Source organism: Myotis lucifugus, unplaced genomic scaffold, assembly GCF_000147115.1.
Source record: "Myotis lucifugus unplaced genomic scaffold, Myoluc2.0 scaffold_137, whole genome shotgun sequence".
NCBI classification, from domain to species: domain Eukaryota; kingdom Metazoa; phylum Chordata; class Mammalia; order Chiroptera; family Vespertilionidae; genus Myotis; species Myotis lucifugus.
Genome location: NW_005871185.1, coordinates 793724 through 819199, shown reverse-complemented (window position 1 = coordinate 819199; position 25476 = coordinate 793724).

The window sequence follows — 25476 nt, the reverse complement described above, 5'->3', positions numbered from 1 at the left end:
TGTGTGTGCACATGGGCACGTGTGTCTAATGGAAATCAGAAAACAGGCCTGGAATCATTTCAGTCCATCTTTTAGCACTTGTGCTCTGTATTGGGTGGATCTGCTGGCTGGAAATAGTAATAACCTGGCAATGCATTTTACCTTTATGCTGTATTTGAACAGCTTCAAGGGTCTCAACAAATCCTGAAAGCTATGGTTTTATCATAAACTCTGACACAAAATCTAATATGATCTTTTCATAAAAACTTGGCTATACAATATTTATCATATACAAGCACAAGCATATATAACCAGGCTGTGTTCATCTTCTTTTACAGCCAGTGTTAGTGTGTTACCACATCCAAAAGAAAAATACAAATGCAATTTTAAAAGCACTGAAGGTGGTTTGGTTTACAAATGCAGCCATATCACCCATCAGACTGAAAATATCTCTATAATTTTCCGTTATAAATTTATTTATCTCCAAATTCTCACTCCATAGAAGAGCTACCTAAAGCTCTGTCTTTCTTATCTCTGCTCCTCTGACTGCTTCTTCTTTGATGTGTTAACGCTAATGTCTTAAGGTGGCGACTTGCAATCTGAAAATAGCCAAAGGGTATTTGGAATTTGGCTTTCAAAGAATGTTGAATTAGTTGCCAACCTTTTTTGAAAGTTAGGATATTTCATGTTAAAATCTGAGCTTTCCTTGGTGAACCAGAAGACCTGGTCACCTTACCAGCGGTTCTCAACCTGTGGGTCACGACCCCTTTGGGGGTCGAATGACCCTTTCACAGGGGTCGCCTAAGACCATTGGAAAACACATATATAATTACATATTGTTTTTGTGATTAATCACTATGCTTTAATTATGTTCAATATTTAACAATGAAAATACATCCTGCATATCAGATATTTACATTACGATTCATAACAGTAGCAAAATTACAGTTATGAAGTAGCAATGAAAATAATTTTATGGTTGGGGGTCACCACAACATGAGGAACTGTATTAAAGGGTCGCGGCATTAGGAAGGTTGAGAACCACTGCCTTAGACCTACTGCCCAGGTGATACTTTTCACTCTATGGTACAAAGCAGTTGGCAGTCCCACTCAGCTCCTTCCAGGGGTCCTCAAACTATGGCCCGCGGGCCACATGCAAATACAAATATTGTATTTGTTCCCGTTTTGTTTTTTTACTTCAAAATAAGATATGTGCAGTGTGCATAGGAATTTGTTCATAGTTTTTTTTTAAACTACAGTCCGGCCCTCCAACAGTCTGAGGGACAGTGAACTGGCCCCCTGTTTAAAAAGTTTGAGGACCCCTGCCTTAGACATTCAGACTAGCAGCATTTGTAGTAAAGGGGACCAGGCTGAATCAGGTTGCTCTTACTTGCATCCAACTCATTCAACTAAATATAAATAGTAGATTCCTTCAAAGGCTAGGAGTGGACAAGTATAAGTATCATAATTTAAATGTTTCCATCACATACAAATCAACAAAAAGTACAGTGCCTGCCCCTTTAACAATCTCCCGTTATGGCAGTGTTCGGTTTTCAGGCCTCAGCTCTCTCGCTCTAGACAGACACATCTATTATTACTCTCTGGGCTGTTTAGGGCAAGGTTCTTTGAAAGGGGAGGGCAAGGATGTCACTTGTCTGTTTTCTATCTAAATCTGTCAAACATTAGCCCTCATGATGGGAAATTCTGTTGTGTAGGTAACATAGAGACCTCAATTTTCCTAGAAGTTTTCTATAAAGGAGAATTTTCATATTTTCTCACCACACATAATATACTGCTTTTCTCTGAAGTTCAGCATATAATTTTTTCTCCACAGGCAAGCTTCTGAGACATTTTGCCAATGCAAGTATTTGAATGGTGGCATTTTCTTAAGCATCAGAGAAGTTAAATGGAAATCCAACGAGGAATGGTAAAGGCAAAAAGAGGGAAAGAGCTATGTGCACTTGCTAGGGGCCTTGATAAAAGAAGTAGGAGATAAATGGATAAGCTATCAGCGAGGGAATAAAATGATCTAAGATACTTAGCAGAATACAAATACACATGCATATAGTTTTCAGCATTTGGATTTCCAAGATAAATAGCAAAAAGCAATACTTTTTATGGTTTGGAAACGTGTGTATTTATTGATCAAGATACTAGAAGTTAATGGATCCTAGATACAGGTGTGTTTTATTTTACAGAATTTGACGTAGGCAGCTATCTTATCACATTCACAATTCCCCACACTGCCTAATCTTTTTTAAAAAAATCATAACCTGAGAATGTTTTTTATTGATTTTAGAGAGAGGGGAAAAGAGAGAGAAAAAATACAGAAAAATGGATGTGAGAGAGAAACATTGATTGGTTTTCTCCCATTCACATTCCAACTGCAGATTGAACTTAAAACTAAGGTATGTGCCCTGACCAGGAATCAAACTTGCAACCTTCTGGTGTACAAGACCATGCTCCCACCAACTGAGCTGCCTGGTCAAGGCCACATTACCTAATTTTAAGGTATTTAATAATGTAAAAACATTGCTTTAGGATAGGTGCTTAGATTTTGCAATTTAAATTTATATCAACTTTATTATAATCTTACTGTGCTTGTTGTTCCTCAGAACGTCATGATCTTGCTCTATGACTAAATTATTTTGTTTTGTTTTTTAATTTTTAAAAATTGTGGTAAAATATATATAACATAAAATTTATCATCTTAAACATTTTAAATGTGCACAGTTCAGTAGTGTTAAGTGCATTCACAATGTTATGCAACCAATCTCCAGAATTATTTTCAGGACAAGATGTTTTTATTGTTATTAATTCTCACTAGAGGCTATTTTTCTCTAGATTTTTAGAGAGAGGGGAAGAGAGGGGGAAAAACAGAGAGAGAGAAACATCAATGTGAGAGAGAAATATCCATTGGTTGCCTCCCGCATGCCAACCAAGGCCAGGGATGGAGCCTGCAACCAAGGTACATGCCCTTGACCAGAATAGCTCTACCCATGAACCAAAGGGCTCAGGACAAGACTTTTAATCAGAGAAATAACATTCTTTAAATGGGTCATTTTAAATAATAATTAGCTTTTAAATGCAATAATAGCAATGCTGCTCATAGAAGGGTTGATAAATTTATTGATATCTGCCTCAGTATTTAATGTGCTTTTTGGAAAATAGTGTTTTATTGCAAGGTAAATATAAACATAATATTAGTGTAGTATTTTTTTCAGCATAATTGATTCCAAATATATAATATTAGAGGCCTAGTGCACAAAATTCATGCGGGGGGTGGGGGGAGAGTCCCTCAGCCTGGCCTGCACCCTCTCCAATCCAGGACCTGTCGGGGGATGTCCGACTGCCAGTTGAGGCCCTAACCTAACCGATCGCATGCCTGATCACTTCTAACCGTCTCTGCCTGCAGGCCTGATGCCCCTAACTGCTCCCCTGCCAGTCTGATTACCCCTAACTGCCCTCCCCTGCCAGCCTGTTCGCCCCTAACTGACCACCCCTGCCGGCCTGATTGCCCCTAACCACCTCTGCCTCGGCCCCGCTACTGTGGCTTTGTCCAGAAGGATGTCCAGAAGATGTCCTGTCTAATTAGCATATTATCCTTTTATTAGTATAGATGATAAAAACAATCAAATACCACTGGATACCTTGAAAACCAATGTTATATATTCCTCTTATCACTGGCCTCTCTCCAATCTTCCCCACACCAAACACATCCTTCCCTCTGCAGGTGCAACACCTATAGAATTTCAAGGAAGCTTAGAATGGGCTGTTCTTTTGTCTCCTTGTGTCTTCCTTCCTACATATCCAGTTTAGTTCAATTTTTCCCCTCTTCTTGATTCTCTTTGACCTAACAATTTCATTCTAATATTTTGCAGTCATCTATCATTCTTTCCTTTTTCCTGATTTCACATTTAGGGATGGTATTTCTTCCTTTTCTTTCTCTTGGTTCCCTTCTCTTTTCTTCCCTTTACTTCTTTCTCATTCTCTCACTCACTTATTCATATTATTTACTTATTTTTTTTTACTTATTTTGCATATGTGTAAAAATTTAACTTCCATGTGTGCAGTTCCACTAATTTTCAAAAAACATAACAAGATATAGCCTTGAGGATCAGAAAGGAACTGTTATGACCTAAGCATCCCTCACCTGCTTGTCCTCCCCCCACAAAGGAGCAGGGTTCAGCATCCCCTTGCTTTTTCACCTGTAAAGGGTCCCTTTCCTCAGGTGTGCAATGGACATACAACACCAGCTCCAAAGTGCCTCAAGGCTCCAGTGGCTGTTTTCTATTCTCTGCCTTCTGCTGCTCTGATGGTGCACGCAGCTCTGCAGAGCACCATTAATACAAGACTGTTATGCATTGCAGGCTTTTAGAGAAGGCTGAGGACATATTGGTAATTACAGCAAAACCAGAAAATAACTTCACCTAGCTGTTAAACATAAATTTTCCTGGAAATGTATCACCTTTTCCATCAGAGGTTCCTTATTCTGATAGGCAGTATTTCTTCTACAGTCTTTGGGTTCCTGTTGATATTCAGGATTTATTATATACCTAGAGACCTGATGCACAAAATTCATGCATGGGAGTGGGGGGGGGGCGGGTCTCTCAGTCTGGCCTGCGTCCTCTCGCAATCCGGAACCCCTCAGGGGATGTTGGGCCTAAACCAGCAGTCGGACATCCCTCTCACAATCGGTTCACTGCATGCACCAGTGACCATACTTTTCATACAGGTGAAAGGCATCTTGCTGTTTTATGGGCAGCTACATTTTTTTGCTCTGATTATAATAAAATAGTACATAACATCATCCTTCTGAGGCAGTAATACTATTTCCCCCATCTTATGGTTGGAATAACTGAAGCAGAGAGAAGTTAAGTAATTGGCTTTTTCACACAGTTATAAGTGTCAGAATCAGGGCTGACCACAAAATGTGCAAGCCAGAGTCCACGCATGTCAGGACCATCTGTGGCATGACTGGCAGGTGGGGTGATTGGGAGGCTCCTGCTGGCACCCACCTTGGGTGGTGGCCTAGCACCACTTGCCAGTGGCCCCACCCCACCCCCCGATCGCCGCCTCCGGTTGCCTCCCTCTCAGGAGGCACTCTCAGGAGCTCTGAGTCAGTGTGCATCATAGCGACCAGTCGTTCCACCTGTCATTCCACTGTTCAGTCAATTTGCATATTAGGGTTTTATTATATTGGATGGTTTTACATCAAGATATTTTAAAGTCCTAAATTTTCTTAGCCAATTTAAATTCAAGGAATATACTGTCAACATAATGACACCTTACTACTTGAGAAGCAATGGGGAAGCTCTATGTTTATAATTTTCAGAGTAAAATTAATAATAGTTTAACTCAGCATCCCATGGCAAAGAAGTTCTGTTTCATCAATGCATCTCAGATAAGTCAATGAAATGTTCTACTCTCAAAGAATGAAACTGCTAGTTTTGAATATCAGAATAAAGTTAAATTTATTTTTAATTCCACTAAGTGACAAATCCAACTAGCTCAGAATATAACTCTGGTTCTGCTTTTAGTATTCCAATATAGCTCAATTTAATTAAAAAATGTATGGTAATAAAGACATTAAACTGTATTATCTTAAAAACCCCATTGTATCATAACCCCACCATACTAATAAAGCATTTTATTTTTTTCTTGGTTCATATTAACAGACAACTTGATGTAGTTTCCCTGATTGTTTTCTACTTTAAAAAATTAGTTCACTGTAAGCATTATGCAGATGATGCAGGTATTATAATGAATAATTTAATAAGCACATAATATTCTATTGAAAAATATCATTATTCATTTTCTGTTCTTTTGTAAAACCTGTAGACTGTTTCCAATATTTTGTTGTTTTAAATAATGCTAAGATAAATAGCTTTCCTGTCATTGAATAAATATCCCTGGCAATAAAATATAAAAGTCATCAATAGAAATTCCTGCCCTTATGGAGCTTATATCCACTGGGACAGAACACAAGAAATAAATTAAATAAAGCAAATGATGTTGTACACTTGAAGGTGATTGGTGTATTGGAGAAAAGTAAAGGGACAGAGGAATGCAGAGGTTGGAAGATGTCATTGTCTGAGAGACCTGATGAAAAGGTGAGATTTGAGTAAAGGCTTGAAGAGGTGAGGGGTACATCACTAGATATCAGGAGCATTCCCAAGATGGCTGTGTTCGTCCTAGCAGCAAAGTCCGTGTGAGTGAAACAGTGGGAGGGGAGGACATACAGGTAACAGAATCTGAATCTGGGCCTTGAAGAACTGCAAGGGCTCTGACTTTCTTTCGCTCTGGATGAGACAGGGAGCTATGGGAGTGTTTTAAGCAGATAAATGATACGGATTGACTTCTCAAAAGAATTACTATTATTACTGTGGTGAATCTTTTGGGGAAGAATAAACGCAGGTGACCAGTTAGGAGGTGACTTGGACCATGGTGAAGCCAGAAGATTTTTGGAAAGTGGTCAGATTCCACATATATTTTCAAGATAGACCTGACAGATGTTTGCAATGCCAACATCAATATAAACGTGTACTTCCTAAACATGACATTATTTTTTCAAAGAATTTGCTAATATTTTAAAATTATTCTAAAAATCACTTTTCATTTCATTAACTAACAAATCTGAGCATAGTTTCACACATTTATTAATTTTTTTTTGTATTGGTAATCTCTTGCATCTTACTTTGCTCACTTAGCTATTTGAAGTTTTGCAGGAATTCTAATACATTTTAGAAGATTATTATATATTAAAATAAAACATATTTTATTTATAATAGTTACAAATATTATACATTCTATTTTACCTATCCATCCAGCTCTTTGTTTTCCTTTTTCAAAACATGCTACAAAATAATCATGTGGTGTTATAAAACTGATTAACTAACTAAAACTGCACAAAATACGGTTTCAATTTCACTACCCATTGAGAAAATATTGACAGATTAAATATTATGGCCTTTTATTCTAAAATGAGGGAAAAGTCAGAGCCCCAAAGAACCTTACACCATCTGTGATGACGGATGTTCTTTGGCTCCATATGTCACTTTGAGCCTGGTGCTAAGGAGGGCCTGATCCTTGAGCTTAGAAGAGTTCGCCATCTGCAGTAACCACTGGGTAATCTTCAACTGCATCCTGCTGCTGGATTCTTTGTCTTTTCACATCATTTAACATTTCAAAATGTCTTAAAAATCGTAAAGATATTATTTATATAGATTATTCATAAATGCCAAATTCCTTTCAAGGGCCCCATATGTAGTTTGTGTGCTAGTTCCCTAGAGTTGCTATAACCAAGCACCACAAACCAGGTGGCTTAGAACAACAAATAGTTATTCTCTCATAGTTCTGGAAATTAGAAATCTGAAATCAAGGTAGCAGTAGGCTATGCTATTTCTGAAGGCTTTATGGGTGAGTCTGTTCCAGGCCTTTTTCTTAGCTTCTGGTGCTCCCAGCTGTTCTTGGTGTTTCTTGGCTTGAAGACATACCACTCTAATTTCTGCCTCCATTGTCACATGACATTCTCCCTATGTGTCTTTATATCATCTTCCCTCTGTGTGTGACTCTCTTTCCCTTTCTTCGCCTTATAAGGATACCCGTCCTATTGGTTTAGGACCCACTCTAATTCAGTATGACCTCATCTTAACCTTATTGCTTCTATACCAGCCGTGGGCAAACTACGGCCCACGGGCCGGATCCGGCCCGTTTGAAATGAATAAAACTAAAAAAAAAAAAAGACCGTACCCTTTTATGTAATGATGTTTACTTTGAATTTATATTAGTTCACACAAACACTCCATCCATGCTTTTGTTCCGGCCCTCCGGTCCAGTTTAAGAACCCATTGTGGCCCTCGAGTCCAAAAGTTTGCCCACCCCTGTATACAAACCCTATTCATAAGGCCACATCCACAAATGCCAAGGTTTAGGACTTCAACCTCTCTTTTTGGGTGACACAACTCAACCTGTAAGAATTGGCTTAACAACAACAACAACAAAATATTTCCAAAAGAACCAATCTGAAAAAAAGAAAATGTGTTCAAAACTAATGTTGGAGGTAGAATCACGCCAGAACTTCAGATGACATTAGTGATATCAGGAGACACATTTCCTCCAATAAAACTGCCATCTTTTGAAAACAGGCTTCTTAGTATTATATTTCGCTGGTATTCTCCTGAACTTTGTATCACAGTGTTAGACACGTACAAGATCCCTACAAACATTATTGTTTTAAACTGAAATTCCTGTGGGCCAAGCTTGACTGGATGGCCAGTACTTTTAGCTGTGACTTATTTTCCTGACCAACCATTCACTCATCTTTCAGGTCACAACTAAGGTGTTCCTTCTTTAAGGATCTAATTCACCACCAAGACTGTCTTGAGTGCCCCTCTCATGAGCTCCCATGTCACTCTGAGCTCATGATTATCAATGCTGCACCTAAGTTTTCAGAGGACTTGTTTCTCTCCCCTACTGGGTTATGAGCTCCAGTAAAATAAAGACTGTGCTGTGGCCTCTGATGATCCCAATGTCCAGAACAGTGGCTAGTCTATGGTTGGTACTTAATAACTAATTGTGGAATTGGTTCGATAAAGATTTAACACTATGCTAAATCATTTCTTCTCCTCTGGCTTTATTTTCCCCGTGTATAAAATAGCAGAGCCTGCCTGCAATTCTAGCTGGAGGTTAGGTACACATAGGCATGGTTAGGCAGCTGTACCAATATATGTGACCTTACTTTCTACAGGGCTTAGAGAACTGGGCTCAGGCCATTGTTCTATACTGTGTTCTGGTCAGGTTGGCAGAGGGCTTTACCCTTGAACTCAATTTTGTGCAGGCTTTGAGGAGGAATTCAGCTGACACTGTTGATGTTCAAGTGCATAAAATGCCATGAATGACAAGACAAAAAGATACACTGCTGGTGACAAATAAACAGGAGCCCAGAGGCACAATAGTCAACTTCCACCAATTTATTTCCATCTGTTTATATCCACTTAACTACCCTGAGTTTATTTAGAGAAAATTATCCATGGCAACAGACTACATCAGTTCCTCGGAGGAGTTTGTAATCTTTCATGAAAGACTCAATAAAAATTTAAAACTAAGAGACACCACAATATAATTCCCAAACTAGTTATTGTTAATTACCAAATAAAATTAAATCTGCCGAAGGGAAAGCAATAAAATGCACTCCACTCTTTTATAAAGGTTTTACGAGGGAGAAGTGTAAATTTCTTCAGAAAGAGACACATGTAGATAAAGATTATGGATGAAGCCAACAAAGCATATTTGGTAACCCTTTTGGAAATCCTGAATCTCTTCCCCTTATCTGAACAAAACCAGTGTTCATTATTGTCAGTCCTATCAAGAAATCAAAATATTGAGCTTTCTCCTCATTGCTGCATTAGAAATAGCTCTCAAACTTTTTTATGTGATTTTATTTTCTTCCAACTATGGTAACATGTCTCCTGACATGTATAATGCATGTTATTACTGTCAAAAAATCAAGAAACATACATGGTTTTTAAGTCAAGAAAAGATTGTAGTTACTACAAATTCCCCACATTTGAGTTACTTTTGTATTATTTCTCCTGATACCATAAACAATTAACTTATAAGCAATGCACATTAATCATCTACTGCATGCCAGTTAATGTTGGATGTAGTATATAAGTTAAATTTTCTCTCTAATGTGCTCACAGGCATACATATAACATATGTGAATGTATTGTTTATGTATATTGGGGCAAACCTCGTATATACATAATCTAAACACAAACACAGAAATCATGTTAAACATTTAAAACTGAAGAAATTTAACATCAGGGATTAGTTACACAGGTGACAGATTCTTGGGGAAGCTAAAGAGCAGATGGTGAGGCAACCAAGAGATTAGTATCAGCAGGAAACACCTGTCACCTGTCTGGAACAATAAGGAGGGGGTAGATTGTAGTTCCACAGCAACTGGACTACAGTTGGCCTGTCCAACAGGAGCTGCTGTCACAGAGGAAACATGGTCACTACCAAAGGCACCACAGAAAATGGAGAAGGAGGAGAAATATCTCAGCTTACCTGCTCGTCCTGTCCTTCGATCCTCAGCCACTGCCTTTCAATTGGCCAATTCTACCAAGAAGCTGGAGGAGTAGAAGAGCCGAGAAAAATATTTCCTATGGAACAAAATCAGGGCAGGGGAAGGGAGAGAAGGTGTTTTTAGAAAACTGACAGACACCCCTTTGTCAAATGATGTTATATAACTGAGACAGGAAGACTTGTAGATTTACGTGTTAACTCTGGACACCAAAATCCCACATTTGTCACTAGCATCCATCTACTCTCTTTCCCTACTCAATTCCTGGATAGTTATTGAAAGATGAGAATTGATGTCCACTTCACAGAATAAACTATATGCTGCTTATTAGATTAATGATATGAACATGATATGCACACACCTCTTTTTCCAGACAAATCTATGATTATTGATATCATTCTGCTGCTATACTGTGATCTCCTACTAATCAACAACCCTCCACCTTGCCACTTCATAGGTATTTGAGAAACTATTAGATAGGTGTGGTTAAGGTAAAAGGGTATAATTTTTTGAGGAAAGAATCTGTGATTTATTTATACGTGTGTGTGTGTGTGTGTGTGTGTGCATATGTGTGAAACCAAGACCAGAACCATGCATTTGTTGAATGAATGAACCACCATGTGCTCTAGAAGGCAAGGGAGGAGTAGGAGCCAAAGCTAGAAGGGTCCTGGGATGGTGCATGAGTTTTGTTTGGAAAAATAAGTTCCAGTTCCAAAAGGCTGCAGTAGATGGTACTTCCCTTCCACCAGCTACTGGAAATAGGACATTAGGAGCCACAGCTGATTTTACTAAAATCATCCTCTCCAAAAGGGGAGAAGGGAGTAGAACATGGAATCAATGTTTGTCTGTTGCCCTAAACGTTGTAAGATGTAGTATATTCTTCATCACCTTTAATGTTTCTTAACACATTTCTGATGCAGAATTCTTTAAACCGAGTGCAGATTAGAAAACTGATGCTAAGAAAACTTAAGCAATTTACTGAAGGTTACATGGCAGGTAACTGGTAGAGTCAATTTTTACCCAAGAATGGAGATCTGAAAATAAAATATTATACAGTATCTCCTGATTCTCACCCAGGATGCTTAAAATAACTGAAGTGGGTTAGAGAACTCTGCTTCATGGAGTAGTCCAGGGCTCTGTCACCTAAATGATTACTCTAAACTGTTCCCAATTGTTTGAAATGTTCAATGAGAGAAGAGCTTATATCTCACAGTTAAAGAGAAAAAAAAACCTTACAAAGCAAATTGGACTGTGATTCAATACATATTAGTGTGAATAGTCTAAATCAATGTATCAATGCTTTCTTTCAGCTTTAAATAAAAAGAGAGCTAGTGTGCAGAGGGACTAAATGCATTAGAAGTAGGGACAGGCCAGGTTACCAAAGAGAGAAGACGGTGGTAGAACAATGGTGATGAGAGGACCAAAGACAGGTTTCAATAACTTAGCAAATTTTTCTGTCTAATCTTCCACTGTGGGTAGAAAATATAATGTAATATCAGATATTTACACTGTGGGTGTCTAATCTTCCACTGTGGGTAGAAAAGCAAAGTTGGGTTCCTGCTATTTTGTTTTGAAGAAAATAACTCCCCAATTCTCCCACCAGATTACTTCTTCTTTTATCTGCTGCTAACATCAAGATTTGAGTTGGAATTTATTTGAAAAGGTGGCTCTTCTGAAAAAATAAAAAATGTCTGAACACTACACCTAGAATGTTATTGATAGTTGGAGAAAAAAACACTGACAAAAGGGTTAGGGTATCCAGTCGTATTCTAGTTTTGTCTCCTAGAGGGTGGAAAATTACTTAACCCCATGAAAATCCCCTTCTTTATGTTAGTGGCATGAAGATATCTCTAATTAGAGTCCTTCCAGCTCCTATATTCTGTGATTTCTCCATGGGGTGATGCATGTTCCAGTAAAAAATCGACTCATTAGTCCTCTCTTTTGTTGTAATCTCTTAAATAATTGTAAATTTATGGTGCCTGTATTATTGGAGTATGATTGAGCATGGTGAGCTATGGTTAGTTATAGGTTAGGACATTTTGAGGTGTAACTGTGGAATGGTATAAGCTAGTTCTAATTGTTAGTTCTAATTCGGTTGAGTTAGCATGAGAACTTTTTCCTGAACTTCCTTCTTCTAAATATTACAGAGGTAACTATAGACCTTGTTAACATCAACTGGGACCAAGATGCCACTGCCAGACTTTGTTATAGGGACCCACATCATTTCTTCAATTCCTGGAAGTCTTGAGACTGGGATAATTGATTGCCCTGCTTCTCCAGAGTGGAGGAGGGAATCTCCAGTGATGAGACCCAGGAAAGCTAAGGAGAGGGTGATGGATGACTGTTTGAGCAGTATATATCAAACTCACCTAGCAGGCACCAATATTTCTGTCTATATACCAACTTGACAGAGCCTTGTCATTGCCCAGGAACATTTGGCTAGACCAATGAAAACTCTTTTTATTTTATTCTAAGAATTTTGTTTAGTTGCACTTTCTTGACAGTGAACTGCATAGATACTAATGGATTTTTCTTTTTCCTTAGGAGCTACATTTATGATAGGGGAAAAAATCAGTTGGTCCAGAGATGAAAATTTAATTATTTTCCATTTATTTCCTTTTTTATTTACAAGGATATTCAGGAAGCCTATAATGAGGAGCCTTTCTAGAATGAGTTGTAAGGGACTTTTTCAGTTGCCTGGGATATAGAGTACATAAAAAATAACTAAAATAATAATGTTAGAAGGTGTTTGTGATCCATGAGGTGTTCTGAATTTGGGATGAGAAATAACAGGACAAGTTCTAATTTATTGATTGCCTACTAAGGCACTCACAACACAGGTGTAACAAAAAAATACAGAAATCTAATGGTTTATTGTTACTCCATTCATTCAGCAAATATTCATGAGTCTGTATAGTATGTCAGACACTGTATTAGGTTCTGTATGAATAAGATATGTTTTAGGACATAGTGTGAATGAGACATTTCAATAATATCATTGCACTCATGGATATTATTTTATTGTGGGAAAGACAGTAAACAAATAAATATTCCCTTACTATATAATGTAATATCAGATATTTACAATGCTCAGAAGAAAAAGAAAGTTGAATAAAGTGATAGAGAAAGAGGGTTAAGAGTTATCATGAAATATGGAATTAGGAGTCTTGTCTGACAAGATGACATTTTAGCAGATATCTGAAAAGTTGGAAAAGCAATGATAGAAATATTTGGAAAAAAATTAAGATATTTTTCACTACTCTTATTTTAAAACTGTGATTGACCATTCTGTTTCCTGCACCTAACATGCCCTCTCCCTTCAAAAATTTTGGCATTGAAGGCCCAGTTTATAATACACCTTGTCTTTTAACACTGTCTTGGGATAACTTCCTCTTGTTGAGTCTAAAGATCCCCTTCTTGGCCAAAGACCATAGGCTTGCCATCCAACCACTCAGTCTTGACAGTACAGATGAAAAATTGGGAAGCATTCTGTTGGTTCCAGTATTTGCCATGGAAAAGATGCCAGGACCCATATGCTTCGAAATGAAATTATCATTATCCAATTTCTCCTCATAGATAGACTTGCTTCCCCACTCCCTGCCATCATGGAGTGCAAAGTCACCACCCCAGCACATAAATCCAGCAATAATTCTGTGAAAGTAGGAACCTTTATACAAATCCCTTTTCCCAAGTGCTCAGAGCACAAAAGTTTTCTGCTGTCTTTGGAATTTTGTCTGCAAAAGCTTGAAGTAGACATGACCCAAGGGCTCACCACTGATGGCCACATTGAAGAACATGGTGGGGTTGACCATGGCTAGATGCCAGTAGCTCTGGGATGGTGGCATCGGCAAGGCCTGGTTCATTTTTATGTTGAGTTGTATTCTTGCTATTGAACTTGGAGCTTTGTAAAATGTATTTGGGACACAAGTTCTTTAGTGAATATATGATTCATAATTTTTTTCCAGTCTGTGAGGAAAACATAATGTAGCTTATGTTTTTATGCCTTTTCCAAACAGATGTGTTTAAAGATTTTCTTTTATGCTTTTTTCTGGAAGTGTGATAGCTTGAGGCTTTACATGTAGGTTATGACCCATTTTGAGGGTTTTGTTATGTATAGCAATAGATTAAAGTTTTTTTCTTTTGTTTTGCTTTGCTTGTTTTTGCTTTAGCATAAGCATACCCAATTGTCCAAGCACCATTTGTTGAAAGGCTATTTTTTTTCTCCACTGAGATGATCTTGCCCTTTCTCAAAAGTCAGTTTTCTATATAGTATATGTGTGTCTATTTCTGGACTCTCTTTTATTATTCTACTAGAGGCCCAGTGCATGAATTCGTGCACCCTGAAAGGAACTGTGGGCTGCAAGGCTGCCGTGTGCTCAGGGGCAGGTCTCAGCCCATCCTCCCTGCCCCCTTCTGGCCCCTCCCACTGTGGCCCCGGGGTCCCTGTCTGCAGGCAGCCCCTCTCCCATGCTCTGACACTGCTGGTCCCGCTTGCACCCATTTAGGGCGTGGAGCAATTGGGGCTGGCGCTAGCAGCGGGTACGAGCGGGGCCGGTGCCATCAGCAGGTGCCAGTGCGGCTGCTGGCCTGATCGTCCCTCAGGAGCAAGGGGAGGTGGAGAAGCCCTCAGGGGTGACTGGGTCCAGCAGCTGCCACTTACACCCGCTGACGGCACCAAGCTATAGGGGACGGCGCTGGGCACAGGCTGCAGGTGCAAGCAGGGCTGGTGCCATCAGCAGGTGTGAGAGGTGGCTGCCAGCCCTGATCACTCCTCAGGAGCATGGGGAGGTGGAGAAGCCCTGAGGAGCAATCGGGGCCAGCAGCAACTGCTCACACCCACTGATGGCGCTGAGTGATTGGGGCCGGCACGGGGTGCAGGCAACAGGTGCAAGCAGGGCCGGCACTGGCAGCAGGTGCTAGCACCGGGCAGGACCACGGCGCACAGGAGCAAAGAATTTTCAGTAACCACCAGAGGCTCACCCTAATGACAGCAACTGGTGCCCTGCCTTGGTCTGATGTCCCTGCTCACGTGCTCCACCATCCCACTGCGGCCGATGCCCACCATGTTCCGCACTGTGAGCCTGCTGCCAACCTCCCGCCATGTTCTGCGTGAGCCCCCTGGTGGTCAGCGCACGTCATAGTGACCAGTTGTTCGGTTGTTCTGCCCTTCGGTCTATTTGCATATTAGGGTTTTACATATATAGGTTTGCCTTTTCAACACTGTCTTGATTATTGTATTTTGAATATGTCTTAAAACCAGAAAGTTCTTTCAAAGTTGCTTTAATTATTCTCTGCCCTTTGCATTTCCATACAAATTTTAGAATTAGCTTGTCATTTCTTCAAAAATGCTGTTGGGATGGGGTTTGTGTTCAATATATAGGCCAATTTGTGGCATATTGGTATTATAAAAATATTAAGTTTTATGATGCATGAACATAACATATGTCTCATTTTTAAAAAGATACTTTTCATTTCTCTCAGCAATATATTATAATTTTCAGTGTAGAGGTCTTAAATATATTTTATTAGATTTATACTTAATATATAAGTTTTTTGTGCTATTGTAAGTATTTTTAAATTGAAATTTCTAATTTATTTTGCCAATATGTAGAAAAACAATTGATTTTTGTACGACAATCTGTCAAATCCTTCTAATAAGGCTTGTGGTGATACAATGAGGCCCAGTGCTTCTAATGAGCCACCAGCAGTCCAATTAAACACTGAAATGATTGTCATTACTGAGTGATCCATTTGTAGAGTGTTAAGGAATCAGCTCATCCTGATCTTGTGAACTGACTGTGGTAGAAGATTATGACTCTTGTTATTAAACTTTCAACCCCAGCCAACCTGCTACTAGTTCTAAGACAATCATAATTGATGACGAGAAGGTAGGAAAGAATTTAGAAGTCTTGTTTTGTTTCCTTGTTGGAAAAGAGGAGAGATTCATGAGGGATATTTTGAGAACATTCTGTAAGCATGTTTGTTTGTTTTTTGATAGACTCTAATGACATCAGAACAAACAGGTGAGGAAGAAGCATCTCCATTCACTGTACCCTTTTCTAGAGAAGACAACCCCATACAGACTGATAACAATCCTATATGTGGATACAGTGAACAGAGCTAGAAGAATCTGCCCTCATCTCATATTTTTGGCTCATGCACTGGCACAGTAACTGGGTGAGAGTGCAGAGTGGAGATGGCAGGATGGGCTGACACACAGAATGGCACACAGGATGGTGAAACAGAACAAGCACTGAAAGACTAGGGCTTGTTTTGGCTCTACCCCTTTCTTGATGTGTGGTCCTGAGTAATATAGTCAAACCTCAAAGGACCTCAGTATTTTTTGTTATAGAAAAGAGAAATAATAAAGTGCTTTTGCTGCAGTAATTAAAAAAAAGAAAGAAATCTTACCAGTTGCATAAACACAGATGGACCTAGAGGGTATTGTGCTAAGTGAATTAAGTCAGATAGAAAGACAAATACCACATGATTTCACTTAAATGTTGAATCTAAAAAAACAAAATAAAGGAACCAAAAGAAACCATCAAACCAGAAACAAATTTATAGATAGAGAACAGACTGAGTGTTGCCAGATGGGAGGGGAGTTGGGGGACTGAGGGAAAAAAGCGAAGGGATTAAGAAGTACAAATTGGCAGTTATAAAATAGTCATGAGGGTGTAAAGTACAGCATAGGGAATATAGTCAATAATATTGTAACAATTATGTATGGTATCAAGTGGGTACTAGACTTAGGGTAGGGGGGGTCACTACATAAATTATATAAATGTCTAACCAGTTTGCTGTATAATTGAAACAAATACAATATTGAATGTCAATTGCAGTTGAAAAAATTTTCTAAATGTTTTAAATAAACAAGATCCATGGACAGGCATCCCCCATTTTAATGCACTTTGCTTTATTGTGCTTCACAGATGTTGTGGTTTTTACCAATTGAAGGCAAAACTCTCCACTGACAAAAGATTACAACTCACTTGATTGCAATACTTGCTTTATTGTGATGGTGTAGAACAAAACCCACAATATCTCCAAGGTAAGCCTGCATACATAAGGTTGTTGGGTACCATAGGGAAATGTAAAGTTTTAAAAATGTATCAAATCATACACTTAAGATTGCTATTTTCACTATAATTTAATTCATACTGATACACAAACATACAGGTAAAAATGAGGAGAATGATCATTGGGTAGTCACTGATGAGGCCATTTTACTTGCAAATCTCCCTCCACTACACCCCTACCACTGATAACCAGTCAGGGTTATTCCATCCTTGCAGGCTGGTTTCGATGGATTGTTGGGGTGTCAGCAGACTAGAAACTCCATGGACACTGGGCAACTGCTGTACCAATGGTCCATGGAGGGGCTGCAGTCCTCTGTGGATCTGGGCTTTGGACGCATTGTTGGGAAGCTGGGAGAGGTGGTGTTAGCTGCTTCCCACACCTGAGCCCATGCTTAATGGTCCACGTACTCCCTTGGGAGACATTGGCATGTCCACCTGTTATTGGCTTCTTGGTGGGTCTCGTATATATAATCAGACTTGTTTGGTCTGTTGTGTATCAACTTTATGTAAGATGTGAAGTGCAGCTCACAAAAGCACTGGCCACACAGATGGAGAAGAAGCGTCACCTCATTGACAAGTACAGCACAATGAGAGAGGAGTACACAGGGATGGAGTCATCCTTAGATGATGCCAGGAGTGAGAAGGAGTCATTCAATGTATCTGGTCTTAGTGACACTTACAGAAAGGGACCATGATCTATTGGATGCTGAGGCAGGAAATTACTTCCCTGGCTCATGAACTGAAGGAAGAGAGATCCAAACGCTCAAGGCAGAGGAGGAGATGGCGGTGATGCTAAAGATGCTCAACTCCCTGGAGGAGTCTGTGAGAATCCCCACAACACAAGCTGCATTTCCAAAGCTTCCAGGAGCTCAAGAGCCAAGTCCTGATGGACCCCTCCTCAGGAGTGGACCGCCTCTCCCCGCAGGCCTCCCCAGCTGCCAGCTGTGCCGCCCACCTCCCCCTCCACCTGACAACCCTTGAGGCCAGTGGATACAGGAGAGCCCTCTCCCTGGGCTGGAGCTCCTCCTCCTCCACACGCTGCACACAACAGTCAGTTCCCGTGTGGACAATCCCTCCAAATGTATGTATTAGTCATCTAAATCACCAATTTTCAACCCGTGTGTCACAAATTTTTTAAAACATGCAATATCTATTTAGTCAAGGAAACTGACCTCTTTTCCCTTAGATTGTCACATAAAAAAAATGACAACAGCCAACACAACAATAATCATCAGGTGTGAGTGAATCAATATTATATCTATTTTTTGTTAAATCATCAAAAATATTACATATTCTATGTTTATATTATATTATATTATTATGTCATATATATTTTGGTAGTGCTGCAGAATTTTAATAAATAGTTTATGTGTGCCATGAGGTGAAAAAGGTTGAAAATCATTGTTCTAAGTGAACATTTATATTTTATTCTCTCCTTAAATATGGTATTTTTTTAAAAAATAAGTACTCAGAAATCAGTTGCACTTTTCTTTTTTTATATAAGGTTTGTTCCTTTTTATGTTTTTTATGGATTTGAGAGAGAAAGGAAGGGAGAGAGATAGAGATACAGATAGAAACATTGTTGAGAGAGAAACATCATCAATCTGCTGCGCCTTCTGCATGCCCCCAATTGGGAATCCAGCCTGCAACCCAGGCATGTGCCCTGACCAGGAATCAAACCAGTGACATCTTGGTTCTGGGTTGAAGCTCAAACACTGAGCCATACCAGCCAGGCAAATATAATTTGAAAATATATGCAGCTTTGCAATAAAGACTTAATTGTCATAAAGAAAATTTATCTTTCTCTATATACATTTCATTGGTTGTATTTCTCAGCAGATCCCTGACTAATGCAATACATATAAGAGAGAAGCAAAGATGAAAGGCAATGGAGAAGAATTGAAGAATTTTTGTCCTTTTTTCTTGACATATAACATACATAAAGAAAAGTGAATATATTATGTGTGATTACTCCATAAAAATTCATGTGAACACACGTATGTAATTAGAAACTAGACAGAAAAATAGTACACTAGCAGCAGCCTCTTCCTGACTCTACCCCCAACCTCCACTTATAATCACAGTCCTGATATCCAAAAGCAAGCTTAGTTTTTCATGTGTTTAAATTTTATTTAAGTGTTTGTACATTTTACTTGTATGTAATTTAGTTTAGTTTAATTGCCATATAATATTTAATTGTGGGAATATGTCACAATGTTTCAATCCATTCTAAAGATAGGTATTTAAGTAGTTTTTAAATTTTAGCTGTTTTATATAGAGTTGTTATGCACATTCTAGTATACATCATTTGGTGAACACATGTATACTTTTCTGTAGAAGTATATTATAGGAGTGGAGTTGCTGGATTATAGTACAGGCTTGATTATAGAATCACAGAAAAGTAACCGATCAAATTAGCCTTTTAGACAGATCTTTTTCATAGCAATGAAAAGAATGAATTAAAGAATGTTGAGAATAATTTGGGTAAGAATTGATCAGGGTTTGAACTAATGCATGTAAGTGAGATAGAAATTTAGAGATGAATATGAGAACTATTTAGAAGAGGAAATAATTGAACTTGATGGCCTAATTAGACATGGGTATGAGGTCAGAATGACCTCTAGGTATGTAGTGGGGTCATACTACAGGAATCTCATTAAGTGAGCCTAAATAGGTTTTCAGGGAAGTGCTATTATTCATTTTGGAAAATGAAGAAATAAGGTTTGACACAGTCAATAGCTAATAAATGGCTTATTTTCTCTAAGATGTTTACCAATTCTTTAAACACACCAAATGGTTTCTGGCTTCATATAGCATTTGCCATGCATTCTAATATTTATACTCATTGATATGTACAGGAAGTTAAAACAGGCACTTCCTGTCACTCAGAAGTTATATGTACTTGGGCTAGTACTTTAATATCTAAGGGGCAGTTCTTCACCAATAACACCAGGACAATAAATCAATGAGATCAGATATATAAAGCATCTGTTATATCTGTTAATGATTGACACTAGTGATTTTAAATGATAGCATTATTATTGTTATAGTTAGTTATTACATCTTACTTAATGCTTTTTTACCACTTACATTCTCAAAACAATAGAAAGTACCACCTTTTCCTACACCTCAACAATTTTACCTGAAACCTGAGAATTTAGGTGTTAAGTAAAAAATTGACATCATATTAGCAGCCTTGAATCAGGCCTAATCATCCCCATCAAGATAGCTTCTGATTTCAAATAAGGATGTATATATTGGTGTCTGATATGATTCTGTTCTTTGACATTCCTAGACTATTCAATGATTCTATCTGCCATTTTCATACTCTTCCCCATTTATTAATAACAATCTCTAACTTTCTACTTTTAGTAAGGTAGTTTTTAGATTACATATAAGATTATAAATAATTATATATTATTCAAAATAATAATAAATTATTATTTTATTTGGCATTTGTCAATATGTCCCCATATTGTAATAAAAAGTCAACTTTTTATTTAATTAAGCTTGTGTTCATAATAGATACATTCATATTACAAAAAATTTTTCATTGTTTTTCTTAAACTTTTGTATAAAGTAGTTTTTTGAGCAATAGAAATGGTATTAACACAATTCTTTAATAAAAATTTTTCAGAGAACATCTCTGTAAAACATGAAATGTAGATGGATCCCATGTCTTGAAAATTTTAGTAGAACTAATGAACAGTCTACAGAGTTGCTATGTATGTAGAGAAGACAGGTTGTCTAGGTCGCAAAGTTTGGGGTTGCAAAGGGCCAACAAGTGTCAGCTGAATGGCCACAGCTGTTGAACCAGGGGCTAACTAGGTATATATTGAATGAGAACGAAACTGCCACTAATTCATTCTTGCTGCTTCACCCACAAACAGTTGCAAAGAATGGCCTGGTTGTTGCTGAAACCCTGCCTGGAATACTTATCTAGGAAGTCTGCACTAACGTTTATTGAATCTATTCGTTTTGGTTTAACTTTTCCCTGACAGTCCCCTATTCACCATCTCAGTGACCTAGGAATACAGCAGTTTCTGCTACTCAAAATCACTTTATAACAATCTATCTCCATACAAATTCTAGCCAGAGAGATTACAGATGAGAGGAAATATTTAGTCAATTTCTTTCAAGTCTGCTGCCTAATTTCTTCCCGACTGAATGGTTATGGGTGTTTGGCATGTGGATTGATGTAAAGGGACAAAGCAGGAGTCCCAACTTCATCATGTATTCATAAACCCTGAGAGCAGGGTTTCTTAACCCTAGTGCAGATAATCCCTTGGGGAGCTTTCAAATATTATTGCTGGCATGGCCCCATCATGGCCAATTAAGCCACAATCTCTGAGGGTTTGTTCTAAACACTGGGATTGTTTAAATTCCCAAGAAGATTCCAATCTGTCAGGAAACAGCTCGAGTTTTCTAAGGTGATTTAGAGACCATGCAAAGCACCTTAGAGATCATCTAATCCAATATATGAAACAGATCAAAGTAGCTCTGGTTAACATGAAGAAGAGCATTCCAGACTTCTGTCCACTTGCCCTCCTATAAGCATGGATCAAGGAGACAACTATTCACGTAATTGAATGAACATAATAATTGAATTCCATGTTTATTATTGCCAAAGTGAAAATATAAAATCGGAGAATTTAGTGACTGACCCAACTGCATAATACATAATGATGAAAAATTTGAAAGCATTGACCTCAAGTAGTTTGTGAACCAGCATTAACTTTGTGTGCCACTTTTATATTTCTGAAAACATACTGTTTGACATTTCCATTCTGCCTTTATTTCAAGATCTAGGACTCTAGACCTGAATTAATTTGAAAGGCATATTATAATCACTCGTTCAATAGAGATTCCTACCATCTTGTTTTTTTAGAGTTAGTGATTATTTAAAAGGGCATTTGTACCCATGAATGATCTTTTCCCACCTTGCAGGTGACAAGGTGGAAGAAGTCAATGATTGTGGTCATTGCAGAAGAAAGGATGAGAGCCTCATCCTGAGGAAGAGTAAATGAGATGATGGGCCAGACATCAAAACAGCTGCTAGTGGTTCTGTGATGAGCAAATACATTCCTCTTTTGCATAGCCTCTATTCACATTTTTATGTTTGATTGCCTCTTTTGATTGCAATAACAAGTTGTGCATAAACATTATTAGAGACAAATACTAAAAAAGTGACTAAAGAAAAGGGTAAACCATTGAGGATGCTTACTACCATCCCAGCAGGGCGGGGAGGCATAAGACAATATTGTTTTGTTTTTCTCAGTCTCAGATGCTGCATGTACCTAACCCACATATTCTGGAATAACCTTAGAATATTTTCTTTATTTTATTGTACTTTTGTGCTGCTGTCTAATCATCAACAAAGGACAAATGCAGCTCTGCAATCCTGACACTATTGAACATATTTGTTTACAGTATATATGTTATATGTTTTGGGGCATTCTGTACCACTTATTACTTCACTTCTGAAATTCTTCTTCAAAACCTTCACTTCTTTCCAGAAATATAGCCACAACTGAATCCTTTCTGAGGAGAGAAAGCTAATCAGTTTTTATGTCTTGGCAATACTGTATGTATCAGGACTGATTTCAGGGGGGTTGATTTTAGAAATCTTTGGAAATTGGAAATAAAAGTCTAAACCTTAGACACATATAATTCTGTAAGGCTCTGTAATTGATTTACTCTCAAACATGGGGTAGAGTCTTATTTTGAAACTAGAGGCCGAGTGCATGAAAATTTGTGCACTTGGAGGGTCCTTCAGCCCAGCCTGCGCCCTCTCGCAGTCCGGGACCCCTGGGAGGATGTCCACCTGCCAGCTTAGGCCTGCTCCCCAGGGGATCAGACATCCCTCTGGCAGCCTGAGAGCCCTCAGGGGATGTCCGACTGTGGGGAGCGGGCCTAAGCTGCAGTCAGACATCCTTAGTACTGTTGCAGAGGCGGGAGAGGCTCCCGCCACTGCCGCTGTGCTAATAGCCATCAGCCTGGCTTGTGGCTGAGCAGAGCTCCCCCTGTGGGAGTGCAATGACCACCAGGGGGCAGCTCCTGCATTGAGCATCTGCCCCCTGGTGGTCAGGGCACATCATAGTGATCTGTCATTCTGCTATTAGGGTCAATTTGCATATTACCCTTTTATTATATAGGATATCTACACTGAGTGGCCAGATTATTATGACCAGCCAGATTATTATGACCACCCCATCAGTACTTCATTGACACTTCCAAAAATACTGAATATTGAAAACTTCCTAAGCAAATACTCCCAAGGTTTTATTATTATTATTATTATTATTTGCATAACTGATTCACTTCATTGTACTGATGGGGTGGTCATAATAATCTGGCCACTCAGTGTATACTTTGCATAGGCCAGGGGGACACTTTTGCCAGTGGGCAACAAAAGTTGACATATAGCATAGCAAAATTTCACTCGTGGTGCAAAGTGATGAGTATGCTCATAATAATTATGTTCATAATTAAAAAAATAAAAACAACCTAAAAATTTTCAAAAAGGAAATAGGTATATAATTTTAATATAGTCATACTGAATAAAATGTTTTATTAGTGAAGATACACTAACTACTATGCAAATCAATATCAAAGAAATGTTGAGTGATAAAGGCAAGGGCAGGGAACATATATCATATGCAAATATACATATTAAAATACATGCAAAACTAAATAATATGTATTTACATTTGCATTACACTACCACAGATAACAATAGCTAATAACCATCCAAAAATTTCTATTTCACTTAAATTTTTAAAAATGCAAAATTAAACAGAGCAATGTAATTGTTTTCTTTGCTTATTGAATTGGGAAAAATATTGGCATGGTTTTAAAGTATAGCTTTTAATGAGATAATTTGAAAATATATATTAAAGCCTTTTTCATAAAAGTTTTAAAACATTTTTTTAATAAAATTTTGTGAGAAAATGATCAGATGCTCACAAAACTTTAAAAAAATAACTTTATAAAAATAAAAAATTAGACATAAAGTATATTCATTTACTAGGGCTGTCATATAAAAATATCAGAGATTGGATGGTTTGACAAACAAAAATGTATTTTCTCACAATTGTGGGAGGTAGAAGCCAAGGTCAAAGTGTCAGCAGGCTTGGTTATCTTTTAGGCCCAACTTGTTGACTTGCAGTTTGGCACAAGCTGCCTTCTCACTGTGTCCTCACATGGTCAGCCCTCAGTCTTTGTTGTCTGTATTCTAGTCACCACTTCTTATAAGAACATCAGTCATATTGGATTAGTGTCCACACTAAGGATCTTTTTTTAACTTAGTTATATTTTTAAAGGTGCTGTCTCCAAATACAGTTATATTCTGAGGTACTGAGAATTAGGGCTTAAACATATGAATTTGGAGAGGACAGAATTCAGTCCACAATTATATGTTAAATAATACAAAATGAAGTATTATAAAATCTAATGCAATAAAGAAAATAAAGAAATAGAAGCCATTAGGAATTTCCTCAATGACATTCAACAATGCATATGATATATTAGGTAAAAAATAACCACATCTTGGTTATTTTTTCTTGTGTATATTTAAGGATGTCTATGGTGAATATTATTATTTCATAATTAGAAAATTTTTTAATTTTCTGCATTGGGAAGATTACACAACAAGAGCAAGAATTAATATATTAAGAGCAGCCTGCCCAATTAAATTATTTCATTTACTAATTCAATCAATATTTATTGATTGCCTATTCTGTGCCTGGCAACCAGGATCAGGGAGGGAGAATTTGGAGGTTACATAATTGTTTCTTTTAATTTAAAATATTTATACATTTATATACTTGTGGCTTAGGTTTAAAAATTTGTTAATCAGAATAAAACTCATGTTTCAGAATTTTTAGGGAAAAGTCATCTAATTCTGCCATACACCTAAAATATAGGAGTGAGCCATATAAAGGAGGCCAGGAAGAGGCCATGGCAACTTTCTTTAAATATTTGAAAGGATACCATGTAGAAGAACATGTGATTTGTAGTGTTGTTTAGGTAATGAAGCTAGGACAAAAGGGTAAAAGTTTGATTACATATACAGGAAAAATCCTACAAAATAATATTCTAAACGTATCATCTATAGTCTTGGGAGGTAAGGAGTTTACTGTAATGATAGTGTTAAAGCTTAATTTACATCAGCACTGTTTTCTGTTATGAGGGGAATGTTCTATACCTCTGTTATCCAATATGGAAGCCACTAGTGACATGCAGCAGTTTATGAGCACTTGAAATATGGCAACTACAATCAAAGAACTGGACATTTATTTTATTTAACTTTCATTAATTTAAATTTAA